The sequence below is a fragment of the Phocoena sinus genome, chromosome 19, assembly GCF_008692025.1.
Source record: "Phocoena sinus isolate mPhoSin1 chromosome 19, mPhoSin1.pri, whole genome shotgun sequence".
NCBI classification, from domain to species: Eukaryota; Metazoa; Chordata; class Mammalia; order Artiodactyla; family Phocoenidae; genus Phocoena; species Phocoena sinus.
In genome coordinates, this window is record NC_045781.1 from 8,636,469 (window position 1) to 8,652,818 (window position 16,350).

At 49.3% G+C, this 16,350-nt stretch overlaps 1 long non-coding RNA gene across 1 annotated transcript; it reads right to left on the reverse strand.

Annotated features, from left to right (window-relative positions):
• Nucleotides 1-10,653: 10,653 nt before the first annotated feature.
• Nucleotides 10,654-12,485, reverse strand: LOC116744544. The gene is made up of 2 exons (XR_004347084.1): nt 12,382-12,485; nt 10,654-10,933 (listed from the first exon to the last, which is right to left on the reverse strand). It is a non-coding gene; the product is annotated as an uncharacterized LOC116744544 (long non-coding RNA).
• Between the last annotated feature and the right edge of the window lie 3,865 nt (nt 12,486-16,350).

Consider the following 16,350-nt stretch of genomic DNA (forward strand, 5'->3'; position numbering starts at 1 on the left):
ATAACTTCTCCTCTCTCCTCAAACTCCTGCACCTTCTCCCTTCAGTGGGGACTTTGCTTCCTACTTCACTGAGAAAGGAGAACCCATCAGAAGAAAACTTCCCCAACTCCTCTACTCATCTACCCACCTTTTCTTCTATTATTTGGGGTACCAGTTACCTGCTGCTGCATAACAAATAGCCCCAGTATCTAGTGGTGTAAAACAATCCTTGTATTGTAGTCATGGATTCTATAGGTCAGGAATTGGAACAAGGCACAGCAAGGACAGCTCGTCTTTCCTCCTTGATGTCTGGAGCCTCAGCTGGCGAGGCTTGCGGACTGGGGGTGTAGAATCAGCTGGAGGAGTCTTCACTCATGTCTGGGCAGATGGTGCTGTCAGTTGCTGGCTGGGGCCTCGGCTGAGCTGTCGGCTAGAGCATCTTCATGGGACCTCTCCACGTGGTCTCTCTGCGTGGGCTAGCTGAGCTTCCTCACAGCATGGCAGATGGGTTCCAAGAATGAGCGCCCTAACAGCAAGTGGGAAGTGCCTGGCATTTGATGATGTAGCCTTGGAAGCCTCACCTCCACCGTACTTTATAGGTCAAGGCAGTCACAGATTTCTGCCCAGGTTCAAAGGGAGAAAACATAATCCCACACAAAACACACACAATAGGAGGAATGTTGAGGTCACCCTGTAAGAGCATGTGGGACAGGAGAGATTGTCATGGCCATCTCTGGAAAACAGACATTCCCTACTAATGACGAACTACTCTGGAGCCCAGGGACCCTTCCCCTCTTGCCAATTCAAGGACCACACTCCAGCCGTTCTCCCCTCTTTCCTCTGCTTCTCCTCTCGAACTAGGAATCTAGATCATCCCCATCAAACTGCAATTTGATCTTCTCTCACCTTTCTATAAAAGAAAACAAAAAAATTGATTTCCCAGTACCTGTCTCCCACCTGTTCTTTATTTTTCTCCACAGAATGTCTCACCTTTTGACACACTCCATAGTCTCCTTGTCTGTGTGTCTAGCGTCTGTCTCTTCCATTTAGAATATCAGCTCCATGATCACTGGGACTTTAGCCTCTTTCGTTCACCATTATATCTTCAGCCCATAGAATAGTGCCTGGCACGTAGTAGGTGTTCACTAAATATTTTTTGAATAAACATTTTGGGTGAAACTTGTAATGATAGTTGCCTCCAGGAAGGGTAACTGGGTGGACAGCAGATCCACATTGTTTAAAAATTTGATTCGACGCCAAAACAAAACAAAAAAAAATTGAGCTTCCCCCACTCAACGTGAGGAGTGCTTTTTTCCAAACTTTAAAAATTGTGAAATAGAGATACTTTCTCCCACAGGCTTTTTGAGGCTTCTGAATTTTGCACCCTGACCAGATCTTATCCATTTAAATTAATAAATGACATTATTTTTAAAAATTAGCCCAGCACCTGGCACGAAGTGAGTCAGAAACTGGAAGTGATGTGATTTTAATGATGGGGAAACAACTTTGTGCCTTGGCTGGTTCCACATGCTGCCCAGCCCCCCTTCCATCCTCCATGCTGGAACACTCAAATCTGGGAAGCTGGGTCTCCTCAGAGCCTCCCTGACGCTGGCCCAGCCCAAAGCCAGCTCTAGAGGTGTTTGATCTGACCACTTCAGAGCCTTCACCTTGGGTCTGCAGCCCATCAGAGGTGGCTGGAGCTGGGAATCCTCCCCAGATGGGCCTTTGAGGATAAGATGAAAGAGGATGGGCATCCTCCCCAGATGAGCCTTTGAGGATGGGATGAAAGAGGCTGGGCTGGGTCAGGAAGAGGCATAGGCAGAGGGGAAGCAAGGAGGTAGAGAAGGCAAGCCTTCCTGGGGATGACCAGGGCATTTTCTGAGCACCTGCTGTGTACCCAGGCATGTGCTGTGCAGTGCTGGGAACACAGTGGTGACTGGCTCTGCCCTCAGAGGGCAGTGGGGCAGACAGGCCTGTGACCAGACAGCTACAACTTAGAGGGAACAGGGTTAGGGTGAGTGTGCCTGACGCAGTCAAGGAGGGCTTCCTGGAGGAGGAGACGCCAAGCTCCTCAGAGTCTCTGACATCCCTCATGGAAACCTACCTTTTTGGCGCATCTGATGACACTTTCCCTCACTCCCTCGAATCTAGCCACACTGGCCTTTTTGATTCCTGAACTCTCCAAGCTCATTCGCATCCTCAACAGCCATTGCACTTGCTGTTCCCTCCTCCTGATTCTCCCCAGTCCCTCAGCAGGCGGGCTCCTTCTCCTCTTTCAGACTGCAGACAACTCATCCTTGCAGCATTTAGCTGTTTTTTAAGAATTCCCTTGTTTCTAGTTTCTGCTGACTACTCTACTCCCTGCCCTTCCCAGTTAGGATGTGACCTCTCCTCAGCGCCTGCTCCCTCACACCTGGCAGGGCGCCCGACCAACTGTCGATGCCTGGTAAATCTTTGTGACGTGAAGGAAGGAAGCTAAGATCTCTGGGATAAAGCAGGGGCCGGTGAAGAGGTAGGGGAAAGGAGTTCCAGGCAGAGGCAACGGCATGGGCAAAGGCGTGGAGCAGAGAGAGCGCTGGTGTTTCAGAGGCGCTGGGGGAGGTGGTGCGTGGCTGGAGGGAGGAGCCAGCGGAGGGAGGGGGAGAAGGAGGATGGAGGAGGAGGTGGAGAGAGGAGGGAGGGCAAGGGGAGGGGAGGGGAAGGGAGAGGAGGGGAGGGGAGGGGAAGGGAGAGGAGGGGAGGGGAGGGGAAGGGAGAGGAGGGGAGGGGAGGGGAAGGGAGAGGAGGGGAGGGGAGGGGAGGGGAGGGGAGGGCGAGGGGAGGGGAAAGGGTCAGGAGATGAGCCGGAGGGAGGAGGGAGGGGAAGAGAGAGGAGCTTTTATCCACTGGCCGGTTGCAGAAGGTGGCATCTTATTGGGATCTTTTTATGTAGCGGCGGAGGGGGTAGCCAAGGTGCCTTTTTGGGAGACCCGCCTGTCTGGCTGGCAAAAGCCAGGCCTGAGGGACAGGCCTCCCCTCTCAGAGCCTTCTAAGGGCTTCGTGTAGAACATTCCACAGCTGGACCTTCTGAAACAGGCCGTGAAGTATTGGCAGCCCCATCCGGTCCCCGCTCCCGGGTCACTGCCCTGGCCTCCTGGCCCAGGCTCGCCCTCTTCCAGGGCCCAGCTCCCTACACCAGCTTGAGGTGGTGCTTTTAATAGAACACTGGAAAAAAATATTAATAGGTAATTAAAGGCACATGGCACAGATTTTTAAAGGTACACGAGAGGATACAGTGAAAACTCTCTCTTCTCCCTTCCCCCCTGGGGCCCTTCCTGGGAGGCACTGGGGCCACCAGTTTCTTGGATTTTCTCCCAGAGATAGTCTATCATTTGTAAATACAGATAGGGGAATATTATTCAGGTTATTTACATGATTCGGCACCTCATTTATTTTATTTTACTTATTTGTTTTTTAAATTGAAGTATAGTTGATTTACAATGTTGTGTTAGTTTCTGGTGTACAGCAAAGTGATTCAGATATATATATATATATCTTTTCAGTTTCCTTTCCATTATAGATTATTACAAGATATTGAATAGAGTTCCCTATACTATACAGTAGATCCTTGTTGTTTACCTATTTTATATACAGTAGTATGTATCTGTTAATCCCAAACTCCTGATTTATCCCTCACCCCACCCCCATTCCCCTTTGGTAACCATAAATTTGCTTTCCATGTGTGAGTCTGTTTCTGTTTTGTAAATAAGTTCATTTGTACCTTTTTTTTTTTTTTTCGGCACCATGTGGCTTGTGGGATCGTAGTTCCACAACCAGGCATCGAACCCAGGTGCCAGCAGTGAAAGTGCTGAGTCCTAACCACTGGACCACGAGGGATTCTACATATAAATGATATCATGTGATATTTGTCTTTCTCTGACTTACTTCACTAAGTATGATAATCTCTAGGTCCATCCACGTTGCTGCAAATGGCATTGTTTCATTCTTGTTTATGGCTGAGTAGTACTCCATTGTGTATATATACCACATTTTCTTCATCCATTCATCTGTTGATGGACACTTAGGTTGCTTCCCTGTCTTGGCTATTGTAAATAGTCTGTGCTTTATTTTTTTTCCTTAAGTTTAGTCAACAAATATTTATTGAGCACCTACTATATGCCAGGCACTCTTCTAGGCACTGGGGATACAGCAGAGAAGAAAACAGTCAAAACTCCCTGCCTTCATGGAGCTGACATTCTAGTGGGGGAGACAGACAGTCAATAAATAAAATGACAAGTACATTTTAACATTACATAGTAGGTCAGATGGCACAGTCAGTGCTGCTGATAAAACATAGAGCAGTCAAAGAAGCTGGAGTGTTGAGGCGGCAGGAGGGTTTCTATTTTTTTACAGGATGCTCAGAGAAAGCCTTGATAAAGGTGACGTTTGAGCAAAGGCCTGGAGGAGGTAAGGAAGCGAGTCATGTGGTTATGTGAAGGGAAGAGTGGAAGAGCAAGTGCAGAGGCCCTGAGGTGGGTGTGAGCCTGAAGTGTCCCAGATCCAGGCTGGAGAGGAGTAAGTAAGGCGGAGAGTTTGTGTGTGGGGGTGAGATACAGTCCTGTAGATCCTTGTCCATAAATTGTGCTGTCTCATCTTGCAGCTGTCTCAGTGGTGTGCGGGGGCTGGCTTGTAACAGTTTGTGAGGGCTGATTGCTAAACTTCCGGGAATTTTGCAAGCCTGTTGTTAAACATAGCTTTTACTAAAACTTAAATTCTACAAACTTACAACTGAATACGTTCTATTACACAAAACGATGAGAAGTAGTCAATTTATCACTTCCTAATTATTCTGCTACATTTTAATGCTATCTCTGTTCTAGAGGTTACGAAAATCCCATATCATGGTGAGGTATTGAGGATATCTTCCAACTCTGCATTCAGCGAGGTCACATTGGTAAGCTTAAAATCAGCCGTGATGGGAGTATTTTACACCACAGACGTTGGCAAATGCTACAGATCGGGACTGTTTTCTCCCCCAAAGAGCCGACGGTTAAACATTTACCAGCACACCACCGAAATGCATATAGATCTCGCTTACTCTTTTGTAAAGCTGCATGGATGGGTCATAATGCATTTTGCTGGTCCCTTCCTGATGGGTGCTTGGCTGGCATCCAGTCTCTTGCAAACACAAACAGCGCTAATTTCCCACGTGTGCGACTATAACTGTAGAACCAATCCCTTGAAGAAGAACTGCTGTGTCAGAGGGCATGGGACCTTCTAACGTGAATGTCTGTTGCCTAATGCCTTTCCATGGAGGCTGTACCAATTTCCACAGCCACCAGCAAATGGGTCAGAGTGCAGAGGCTTCTAATAAGGATACAAATTTGATTGTATCACTCCGCTGCTTAAACCGTCTGATGACCTGCTGCTCCTAGGACGAAGCCTTGAGGTTCTCCCAAGGCCTAGGCCCCTCATCGTCAGGGCTTGCCCCTTTCTGTTTGCAAGTGGAAGGTTGCACCATGACCCCACTATGACCCCTCGTAAATTCCACATTGCAGCCACCTTGATAATCTGTTGTCTGTCCCCTGAAATGGGCCATGTCCCCACCCACTCTTGTTTGTTCATGCTTGTCCCTTCTCTGAGAACTTATTGCCCAGCACCTTAATCACCAGGCTAGCTCCCACTCCACTGGTTCTGTCCCTTTCTTTTTTTTTGGCCGGCGCCACATGGCATGGAATCTTAGTTCCCCGCCCAGAGGTTGAACCCATGCCCCCTGCAGTGGAAGCTCGAAGTCCTAACCACTGGACTGCCAAAGAAGTCCCAGTTATGTCCCTTTCTGTTTCAAGAGGCTGAAAACCCCAGCGTAACTGTCTTCGGCAAAATCAGGAATTGATTGGCTCATTTGAGTGAAAAACTCGTCGAGTTGGCTGGCTTCAGGCATAGCTGGTTTCAGGAGCTCGGACGATCCCATGAAGCCAGTCTTGGCCTGTCAGTTCTGTTCTCTTCCACATTGGGACCTTTTGGCAGCTCCTGCCTTTAGAAATCCCCCTCATGGTCACAGGAGGCAAAGGGCTGGGAGGTGGAAGGGAAGGTTCCAGGCAGAGAGAACAGTCCAGAACTGGTGCTAGTAAACCCAGATCCTGGCTGGGCATAGTGGACAACCTGATAGTCGCATAGCATCCTGCAGGCTGAACTCCAAGGGGAAGACAAGTTCTCGCCCCCATGCTAAATTCTTCAACTGAGAGGCAGGGTAGGAATAGCTGCTCGGGCCCTGGAGGTAGAAAAAGCCTGGGTTCAAATCCTGGGGTGATGAAAAAGTTTCAGAACTAGATAGTGGTGATGGTTGCACAACACTGAATGTGCTCAAGGCCACTGAATCGTGCACTTCAGAATGTTTAAAAGTGTCAGCAACATGTTATGTATATTTTACCTCAGTACAAAAATAATGAGGCTGAGACTTCCCTGGTGGTCCAGTGGTTAAGACTCCGTGCTTCCACTGCAGGGGGCACGGGTTCAATCCCTGGCTGGGGAACTAAGATCCCACATGCTGTGTGGCTCGGCCAAAACAAACAAACAAACAAAAAAACAGGCTGATGGTGCTAAAAATAAAAAAATAAAAATAAAGAGGAGAGAGAAAAGCCTGACTCTACCACTTACCAGCTGTGTGACTTCTCTGTACCTCTGTTTATTGAGCTATACAATGAGGACAATCAAAGAACCCCACATGCCTGCTTATTGAGAGGCTCAGGTAGGTTAATACATGCATAGTCCTTGGGGTAGTACCTGGGATATAGTTAAGTGTTCAATAAATGTTAGTTATTATTGTTAAATCAAAATATTGGGTGGATTGCCCAGTGAAATAAGCCAGATGCAAAAGGTGGCTGCCTTAGCTTGTTCGGGCTGCTACTATAACAAAATACCACAGATGGAGTGGCTTATGAAAAACACAAATGTATTTCTCACAGTTCTGGAGGCTGGAAGTCCAAGATCGGTAAATGGTTGGGTGAGGGGCTCTTCTGGGTTGTAGACTTCTCATTGTATCCTCACATGGGCAGAAGGGACAAGGGATGTCTCGGGCAGAAGGGACAAGGGATGTCTCGGGGGCCCCTTTTATAAGGGCACTAATCCCAATCTTGAGGGCTCCACCCTCATGATCTAACCACCTCCCAAAGGCCCCACTTCCTAATACCATCACCCTGGGGAGTTAGGTTTTTTTGCTTTTTTTTTTTTTAACATACATATATATCTATTTTTTTTCAGATTCTTTTCCCTTATAGGTTATTACAAAATACTGAGTATAGTTCCCTCTGCTATACAGTAGGTCCTTGTTGGTTATCTATTTTGTATATAGTGGTGTGTATATGTTAATCCCAAACTCCTAATTTACCCCTACCCCCTTCCCCTTTGGTAATCATGTTTGTTTTCTATGTCTGTGGGTTCATTTCTTTTTTGTATGTAAGTTCACTTGTATCATTTTTTTAAGATTCCACATATAAACGATATCATATGATATTTGTCTTTGTCTGGCTCACTTCACTTAGAATGATAATCTCTAAGTCCATCCATGTTGCTGCAAGTGGTGTTAGTTCATTCTTTTTTATGGCTGAGTAATATCTCATCCTTCTTTATCCATTCATCTGTTGATGGACATTTAGGCTGCTTCCATGTCTTGGCTATTGTAAATAGTGCCGCAATGTAGGTTTCAACGTACGAATTGGGGCGGAGGACACAAACACTCAGACTATCACAATCCCATATTGTATGATTCCATTTGTATAAATGTCCAGAATAGGCAAACCCATAGAGACAGAAATCAGATTAATGGTTGCCAGGATCTGTGGGGAGGGGATGGGGAGTGACTGCTGAATGGGTGTGGGGTTTCCTTTGGGAAAATGATGAGAATGATATGGAACTACGCAGAGGTGATGATTGCACAATGCTGTAGATGCCACTGAGTCATACACTTTAGTATTGTTAATTTTTGTGTGAATTTCAACTCAAAAATTCTTTTACATTGGTACTTTGTTTTTTTAATTAATAAATAAATTAATTAATTTTTGGCTGTGTTGGGTCTTCGTTGCTGTGCGTGAGCTTTCTCTAGTTGCGGCGAGCGGGGCTACTCTTCTTTGTGGTGCGTGGGCTTCTCATTGCGGTGGCTTCTCTTGTTGCGGAGCACGGGCTCTAGGCATACAGGCTTCAGTAGTTGTGGCATGCACGCTCAGTTGTTGTGGCTCGCAGGATCTAGAGCGCAGGCTCGCAGGCTGTGGCACACAGGCTTAGTTGCTCCGTGGCCTGTGGGATCTTCCTGGACCAGGGCTCAAACCCGTGTTCCCTGCATTGGCAAGCAGATTCTTAACCACTGCGCCACGAGGGAAGTCCTTCATGGGTACTTTGAAAAAAGAAAATTGGATGAAATGTAGCCTGATGTTCTTCTCAGGCTGTGAGACCTTGAAGCTTTGTTATCCTGGATGGTTCGGGCCCTTCTCTCTCCCAGGCCTGGTACCCAATCCCCACCAGAGGTCTTAGCTGGCATGGCTCACGGCTCCTCCCCTGGCTCTTGCAATAATTTGCTGTGGGTCTTTTTTTTTTGCAGTACGCGGGCCTCTCACTGTTGTGGCCTCTCCCGTTGCGGAGCACAGGCTCCGGACGCGCAGGCTCAGCGGCCATGGTTCACGGGCCCAGCCACTCCGCGGCATGTGGGATCTTCCCGGACCGGGGCACGAACCCGCGTCCCCTGCATTGGCAGGTGGACTCTCAACCACTGCGCCACCAGGGAAGCCCCTGCGGGTCTTTGAACTCAGTTTCCTTGTCTGTACCAAGAGGGCATTGGACCCACTGGTTTTTCTTTTTTCTCTGTTTTTGTTTGTTTGTTTCTTTTGGCCACGCCGCCAAGCTTGCGGGGGATCTCAGTTCCCCAATCAGGGATTGAACCCTGGGCCACGGCAGTGGAAGCGCTGAGTCCTAACCACTGGACCGCCAGGGAATTCCCTGGACCCACAGGTTTCTAACATGTTCTCAGATTTCATGGGCCCAGGCCTTACTTGAGCCCGAGGTGGTAACCCCCTTCACCCTACCTTTTCCACCCCCAAGTGCTAACTCTCTCCCCCAGCTCTGGCAGGACTTTGCCCAGGGACAGTTAAACGGACTTCAGACCGCCGCCCTCATCTTGGGCTGCAGACTCAACACCTCTCAAAGTCAGGCCGCCGGCCCCTCGCTCCCTTCAGAAAGTGAGGCAGGGGCTCTTTGGACTTTTCTCCTGGGATGCAGCCCCGCTGCACACTGAGGTGAGGGACCTCCAGCTCTCTAGCCCCAGGCAGTCAGAGGTGGGAATTGTATGCAGACTCACAATGTCCTAGTCCTTCAGGCCAGCCTTCAGAGGTGGCGCCCACACAGTCCCAGGAACACACTGTGTGACTATCTGCCCTCAGAACTGGCTCCTGCCAGGGCCTCGTCCTTCACACCCCCAGGGCAGGCCTGCGTCCCCTCCGCCTCCCCCTTGTACGGGGCCTGGCTCGCCTCTGACCAGGGCTCTCTAAAGGGAAATGCTAATGATCACAGGAATAAAAGCCTCCCCGATATACCGGCTCTTGTTACATTGTCCAGACCCATGCTAAGGGCTTTTGTCATGTGGTTTCGTTTCATTCCCCTGCCACCTCTGGGGTAGAAACTACATCCTGTTTCAGACACCAGGACCTGAGGCTCAGAGGTGGAATCCTTTGTCCGAGGTCAGCTAAGAAGTGGGAGGGCTCATCTCTCTGGCCCTACCCCCACGCCCTTGCCCATTATCCTAGCCTGTCTCCCTGGAAGCATCAAACGTCTTTCTCTCCAGGTCACCCGAGCCCCTGGACACCTCTGGGGTCCCAGGGCAGGGCCTGGAGTGGTGGCAGGGGCAACTGCCTTGGAAAACAGCTCTTATGGCCTTGGCTGGATCTGGGGGGAGGTGTGGAGGAGAGCGCCAGACACACCTACGCTGGGCCTCAAGAAACCCGAGTTACACGTTGTACCACAAGCCACAGGGGCTGGACAGCCTGCAGCTGGGGGAGGCGGGGCAGAGCAGCCCAGACAAGCCAACTTTTAAATAAATAATTAGAAATGTAGGAAGGGAAGGTCTGGGCCGGTCTCCAGTCCCCCAGGCTGCAGCTTCCCAGCCAGACCAGAATGCGTGAAGTTCACATGATCCTTGGCCCTGATGGACCCAAGGGTTCCGCTTCTTCCTTTCTTTCCTGTTTCTAAAAGACTCAACCCACATTCCCAGAGTCCCCATGCAGGGCAATGCTGGGGGGACTCAGCGGTGGTTGTGACGGTTCCCATCCCTGGACCAAGGGAGGGTACAGACCCATCCCCAGATAGTGACCACCCAGAGTGGGCAGGGCTGGGATGGGGGCATCCAAGGGGCTGGAGGAGTCTTGAGGGACATCTGGAGCCAGCCTCAGGGTCTTGAAAACTCAGGGGATTCCTGAGTGGAAATCTGAAGATTTTGGTTAAGTGAGGAGGAATGCATATGAGAAAAAGAGGACTAAAAATTTAAGGAGGGGGCAGATCACACAGGGGTCCACAGACCACTGTTTTTCAAACTGTTTTGAATTTGAGACGGTTGATACACAATAGAATGTATATTTTGCTTGCAACACAGTATGTGTATGAACAGGTCTGCACACACACATGTAAATTAAAATGTCGCGATACAATAATTACTTGTACAATACGCTCTATTTGACATTTTTAAAAATTAACTGCTTGGGACTCACTACTTTATTTCATGCCCTACTAATTGGTTGACACCTGAGGTTGGAAAATATAGATGTCCAGGCTGTGCTAAGGATACTCGGACTCCAATCAAAGGAGCAGAATTCTAGAATCAGCAGGTGTGATGTCTTCAGGACTGTTTACTGATACTCCCATCCTCTTCTCCTTCTGGGCACCTGGTGGGATTGTACTTGCCTCCCTTTGGAAGGTAGCCTTGGAGCCCAGGAATCTGCATTTTAACAGACAATGGGAGCTGTGAGACTTGGGAAATTTAAGAAACAGTGACATAGGTGATAAACTCCATGAGGACAGGGCAGAACCCACCTCGGCCACCGCAGAGACCCCGGCAGGACGCAGCACAGAGCCGGGCGCTTAGGTAAGATGTGTTAAATGAATGATTTTTAAATTTTTTATTTATTATTTATATATTTATTTTGGCTGTGCTGGGTCTTCGTTGCGGCGCGCGGGCTTCTCTAGTTGCGGCACGCGGGCTTAGTTGCGGGTATATGGGATCTTAATTCCCTGACCAGGTATCAAACCTGGGCCCCCTGCTTTGGGAGCGTGGAGTCTTAACCACTGGACCTCCAGGGAAGTCCCTAAATGAATTATTTTAACTCCAGTCTTTTTATTTCTGTCTACCTGATCTAGCTCATCGTTCCAACTTCATTTCACATCAGTTTTCCCCAATTTCCACTGTGACCAAATGGAACTATTCTTCGTTTCATAAATTTCTCACCTGCAGGTCTTTGCCCTTGCTGTGTCCTCTGCCCATACCTTCCCTTTTCCTCCTCCCTTCACTGGCTAGCTCTGACATCCTTCCAAATTCAGCTCAGATTGTCCCCTCCTCCAGGGAACCTTCCCTGACCCCACTTCCCAAGCTGCGTTTCCCCTCGGAGCTCCTCCATTCTAGCCCTACTCACTCTGCATCATCATTGTCTGTCTGTCCTGCTGACCTATGAACCTGGGAAGGTGGGAGCAAGGCTCGTCTCAGCCACTGCTGGGTCCCCAGTACCACTCGGCACAGGGCTGGGCACACAATAGGTACTCAGAAAAGGTTTGGTGAATGCATGAATGCAAATTTGAGAGGAGAGGCTTGTTTACAGGTCTGATGGAGAAGGCTGAAACCCTGGAGTTTACGCAATCCCTCCTGCTGTCAGACACTGGTCCTCTCAGGGAGGACAACGTTCACAACAATACCCTTTCCACAGGCACCAAACTGAGGCCAGGAAAGGCCTTCTTGATCTGTGGGGTTCAGATTCCCACCGCTCAGCCCAGCCTCCTCCTGGGCCCTCTTACCTCCTTCCTGGAGTCTTTTTTTTTTTTTTTTCTGATGATGAAATCTGAATCTGGGTAGGAGGTTTGGCTGATTGGGAAGAAAACTGGCTGAGACCAGCTGGTCTATTTCTCTCTCCAAGCCTGAGGAGGGCAGGGGGTGGGACATGCATGGCCAATCCTGAACCAAACCCTCAAACCTTGTCCTCTTGGTCCGGACCCACCCTGCACTTCCTGAAGGTTCTGGGATTCTAGGGTCCCCTGAATCCTGGAGGCTTCTCCCTCCCTCTCCTCCCTGTCTGGCACCCCTGTAGGTGGGCAGTGACTAGACTAAGCCCGGCCCACACCCCTGTCGCTCAACTAGCAACATGGGTCACTTCTCCATCCCCCGGGGGCCCTGATTACCAGGAGGGGCGCCAGGAGCTTGCTGGCCGCCAGCCTGGCCACCAGCTTCCGGGTCCCAACTGGGGCCTCTCAGGCTCCTTTGCTCAGTGGTCCCTGGGGCCTGAACATTCCTGCGGAGGAGAACCAGCCTGTGAGTCTGTGGGAACTCAAGGAAGAGGCCTTTTTTACTTTCACCCTTAGGTATAATGTTGATCTCAAAAAGGTCATCACAGCTTAAAATACCATGAGGCTGTGATTTGCCAGACACCAACCAAAGCGATTTATACACATGAACTTGGTTCCCCCTCCATGACCCCAGAGGCAGGTGCTACCCTTTATCCCTATTTCACAGTCAAGCAAACTGAGGCTGGAGGATTGAGTGACTTGCCTGAGGTCACTCAGCTGCCAAGCCGTGAGACAAGGAGACAGTTTCAGGGTGCCAGTGCTGAACTGCAAAGCCACAGATTTCCTTCCTGAAAGCTCCCATTCTGAGCAGTTTCTGTGAATTCTCGCAGAGATAATCAATGCATTTGAAACAGAGGTTGTTATATATATATATATATATTTTTAATATTGTTTATTTGTTTTTCCCACAGGTGATAGGGTGCCCTGTCCTATATTCCCCCCAACCCCGTATCCTGCCTTTACCTCCTTAGCAATATTTCTTAATTAATTAATTACTTTTTGGCTGCATTGGGTCTTCGTTGTTGCACTCGGGCTTTCTCCAGCTGCGGCGAGCTGGGGTCACTCTTCACTGCGGTGCGCTGGCTTCCCATCGCAGTAGCCTCTCCCATTGCAGTGCACGGACTCTAGGCGCGTGGGCTTCAGCAGTTGTGGCTCTCAGGCTCTAGAGCGCAGGCCCAGTAGTTGTGGCACACGGGCTCAGTTGCTCCACGGCATGTGGGACCCTCCCGGACCAGGGCTCAAACCCATGTCCCTTACATTGGCAGGTGGATTCTTAACCACTGCGCCACCAGGGAAGTCCCTTAGCAATATTTCTTGACCACCTGATTTGGTACTGAAACCTGCTCTCCACCCATTTCCCCATCTGTCTCATTCTATTTGATGCCTCTCAGCATTCCGTTCACTAGATGTGGTTTGTTGAATGATTGAAGGAATGTAGTACTGAATAGACAGATGCCTGGCTAAAGAGTTTGGACTTTATCCCCAGGGAAGTCACTGGGGTTACTAGGTTAGATCTGTGCTTTCAAACATTCCAGGCCCTTCTCAACTCTGAGGCTGTACATGTACGTGTCCCTTTACTTGGAATAATACTCTTTCCCTGGGCTCGGTCCAAACTCTCCCTATCCCAACTGGGATTTCTCCTCTTCCAGGAAGCCCTCCCAGTTCTGGTCAAGCATCCCTTCTGGGCTCCTTCATCCCAGCTCCGCTCACTCTGTGTTGTCACTGTCTGAGGATGGGTCTGTCACCCCCTCTGGACTGTGCTTCCCTGGAGGATAGGGCCAGGACTGTCTTGATCGTTGCTGGGTCCCTGGCACCTCCCAACATAGGGCCCAACACTGATCAGAATAAATGATAGTCCCTTGAAGGAAATGTCCCTGCTTGGGGAGGAGTCAATTGCAGGGTAGCTGGCGTGTCAGATAAGAGTTGAGGACGCAGAGACACCTGAGGTCAAATCCCTGCCCAGGTTGGGGTTAGGCCGCAACAAACCTCATTATCCCCTCTGCTTCCAAGTCACTAAAACAGGATTGATCGCAAAGATTAGTGAAGATATGATAACTTTTTTTTTTTTTTTTTTTGCGGTACGTGGGCCTCTCACTGCCGTGGCCTCTCCCGTTGCGGAGCACAGGCTCCAGACACGCAGGCTCAGCGGCCGTGGCTCACCGTCCCAGCCGCTCCGCGGCATGTGGGATCTTCCCGGACCGGGGCACGAACCCGCGTCCCCTACATCGGCAGCCAGACCCTCAACCACTGCGCCACCAGGGAAGCCCAGCTATGATAACTTTTGACATTACTTCAGACAGGGTCGGAAGCCTCTCCTGCTGCCTTAGAGCTTTGCACCTGATCTTCCCTTTGACTAGAAAGTTCTTCGCAGATTGTCCCGGGGGCTCCTTCTTGCCATTCTGGTCTCATCGCAAATGTCACCTCCTCAGAGGGGTCCATCCTGACTGCTCCCTCTCTCTCTTCTGTGCAACGGTTTCCTTTTCTCCAGCTCCTATTCCACCTGACAGCCCAAGTTCATTTCCTTGTCTCTCTTCACTAGAATGCTGGCAAGGAGTTTTGTCTGAGCTTTTATTTTTTTATTTTATTAAAAAAATTTTTGAAAAAAAAAAAAATTTTGTATTGAAGTATAGTTGACTTAACAATGTCGTGTTTGTTCCCGGTGTACAGCAGAGTGATTCGGACACACACACACACACACACACACACACACATTCTTTTTCATATTCTTTTCCATTATAGGTTATTATAAGATATCGAGGGAATTCCCTGGTGGTCCAGTGGTTAGGACTTGGCGCTTTCACTGCCAGGGCCCGGGTTCAATCCCTGGTCGGGGAACTAAGATCCCGCAAGCCACGGCAGCATGGCCAAAAAATAAAAGATCATGACTATAGTTCCTGGGTTTTTATTTTTAATTTTTTTCTCACTGTGGAATCCCTAGAAACTTAAACAGCAGTTGGCCCTTAGTAAGGGCCCGAGGAATATTTGTGGAGCGAATAGAGTGCTCAGCAATTGTCCCCTCGTGTTTTGATCGAGGGTCACCGTGTGCACCATCAAATTTACGCTCACACTGACTCTAGGACAAATGAAGAACCTGATGCTTAGCTGGTAAGTGGTGGCGCAAGGATTCGAACCCGTGTCTGTGTAGCTTTAGTGCCCATGTGCCCCGTGTCTAGCACAGAGCCGAGCACGTGGGAGTTTAACATGAGTTTGTTGAATGAATATGACTTCAGACTTGGAGGGTGGAACGGGGAATGGGGGATTTCTGAAGTAGGTGGCGTGGAAGCTGGGAGAATTTGGGAGGGGAGAGCGTCCAGGAGACACAGCAAGGAGGTCTGCAAGGCCACTGGTGCCTGGGTGGTAGGTCCATCAGATCCTGTGCAAATTCTCAGATCCTGCAGGATGTCATCACAAGCTCTCAAAGCTCTTTCCCAAGCAGGGCTAGGGCTAGGGCTGGCAGTGACCAAGTGACCAATGCCCAGCAGTGTCTGGAGCTGGTTGGGGCCCAAACCATGTTCTTCAATAATAACGACAATAACAACAACAGTAGTAGTAGTTAACTTTATTAAGGGCTAACCTATACCCTGTCTAAATGCTTTGAACATGGGATCTCATTTGCTCTTCAGCACCCAAGGAGGTCTGAGCTACTATTATTCTTCCCATTTTACAGATGTGGAAACAGGCTCATAGAGGCGATGACTTGCCTAAGGCCCCACAGCTGCTTCAGAAGGAAGCCTCCGATGATCACTATCCATCTTCTTTGAGCAAGTGTGGACACCTGATATGTTATCAGAGAACAGGCCAGGTGGGGAAGGAATTAGGATTTCAGTATTGCCAATCACAGCTGATTCCCTTTAAGGTTAGGGCCTTGAGAGGCAGGCTTGCAACTCCCAGCCTCCCCAGGTGTGGCCTCAAGGCGAGTGACTTCCTCTTGCCATAAGCCCCAGTTTTGCCCATCTGGAGAATGGGTAGAATAGTGGGCCCAACCTCACCAAGCAGTTACGAAGATCCCAGTGAAATCAGGCATGTCATCTGTCAAAAATCAGCAGATGTCACTTACGGTTTGTGCATTTTGTGAAAAAGAGGACTGCAGACAGGGAATTCCCCGGCGGTCCAGTGGTTAGGAGTCCGTGCTTTCACTGCCCAGCGCATGGGTTCAATCCCTGGTCAGGGAACTAAGACCACGTAGAAATATTGAACTGTGATTAATAAATGCATACATACTGAAGTGTTTAGAGGGAAAGTGCGCTGGTATCTGCAACTTTGACATGCATCAAAAGGAGGTAAATGGGTGGATGGCTAGAGGGG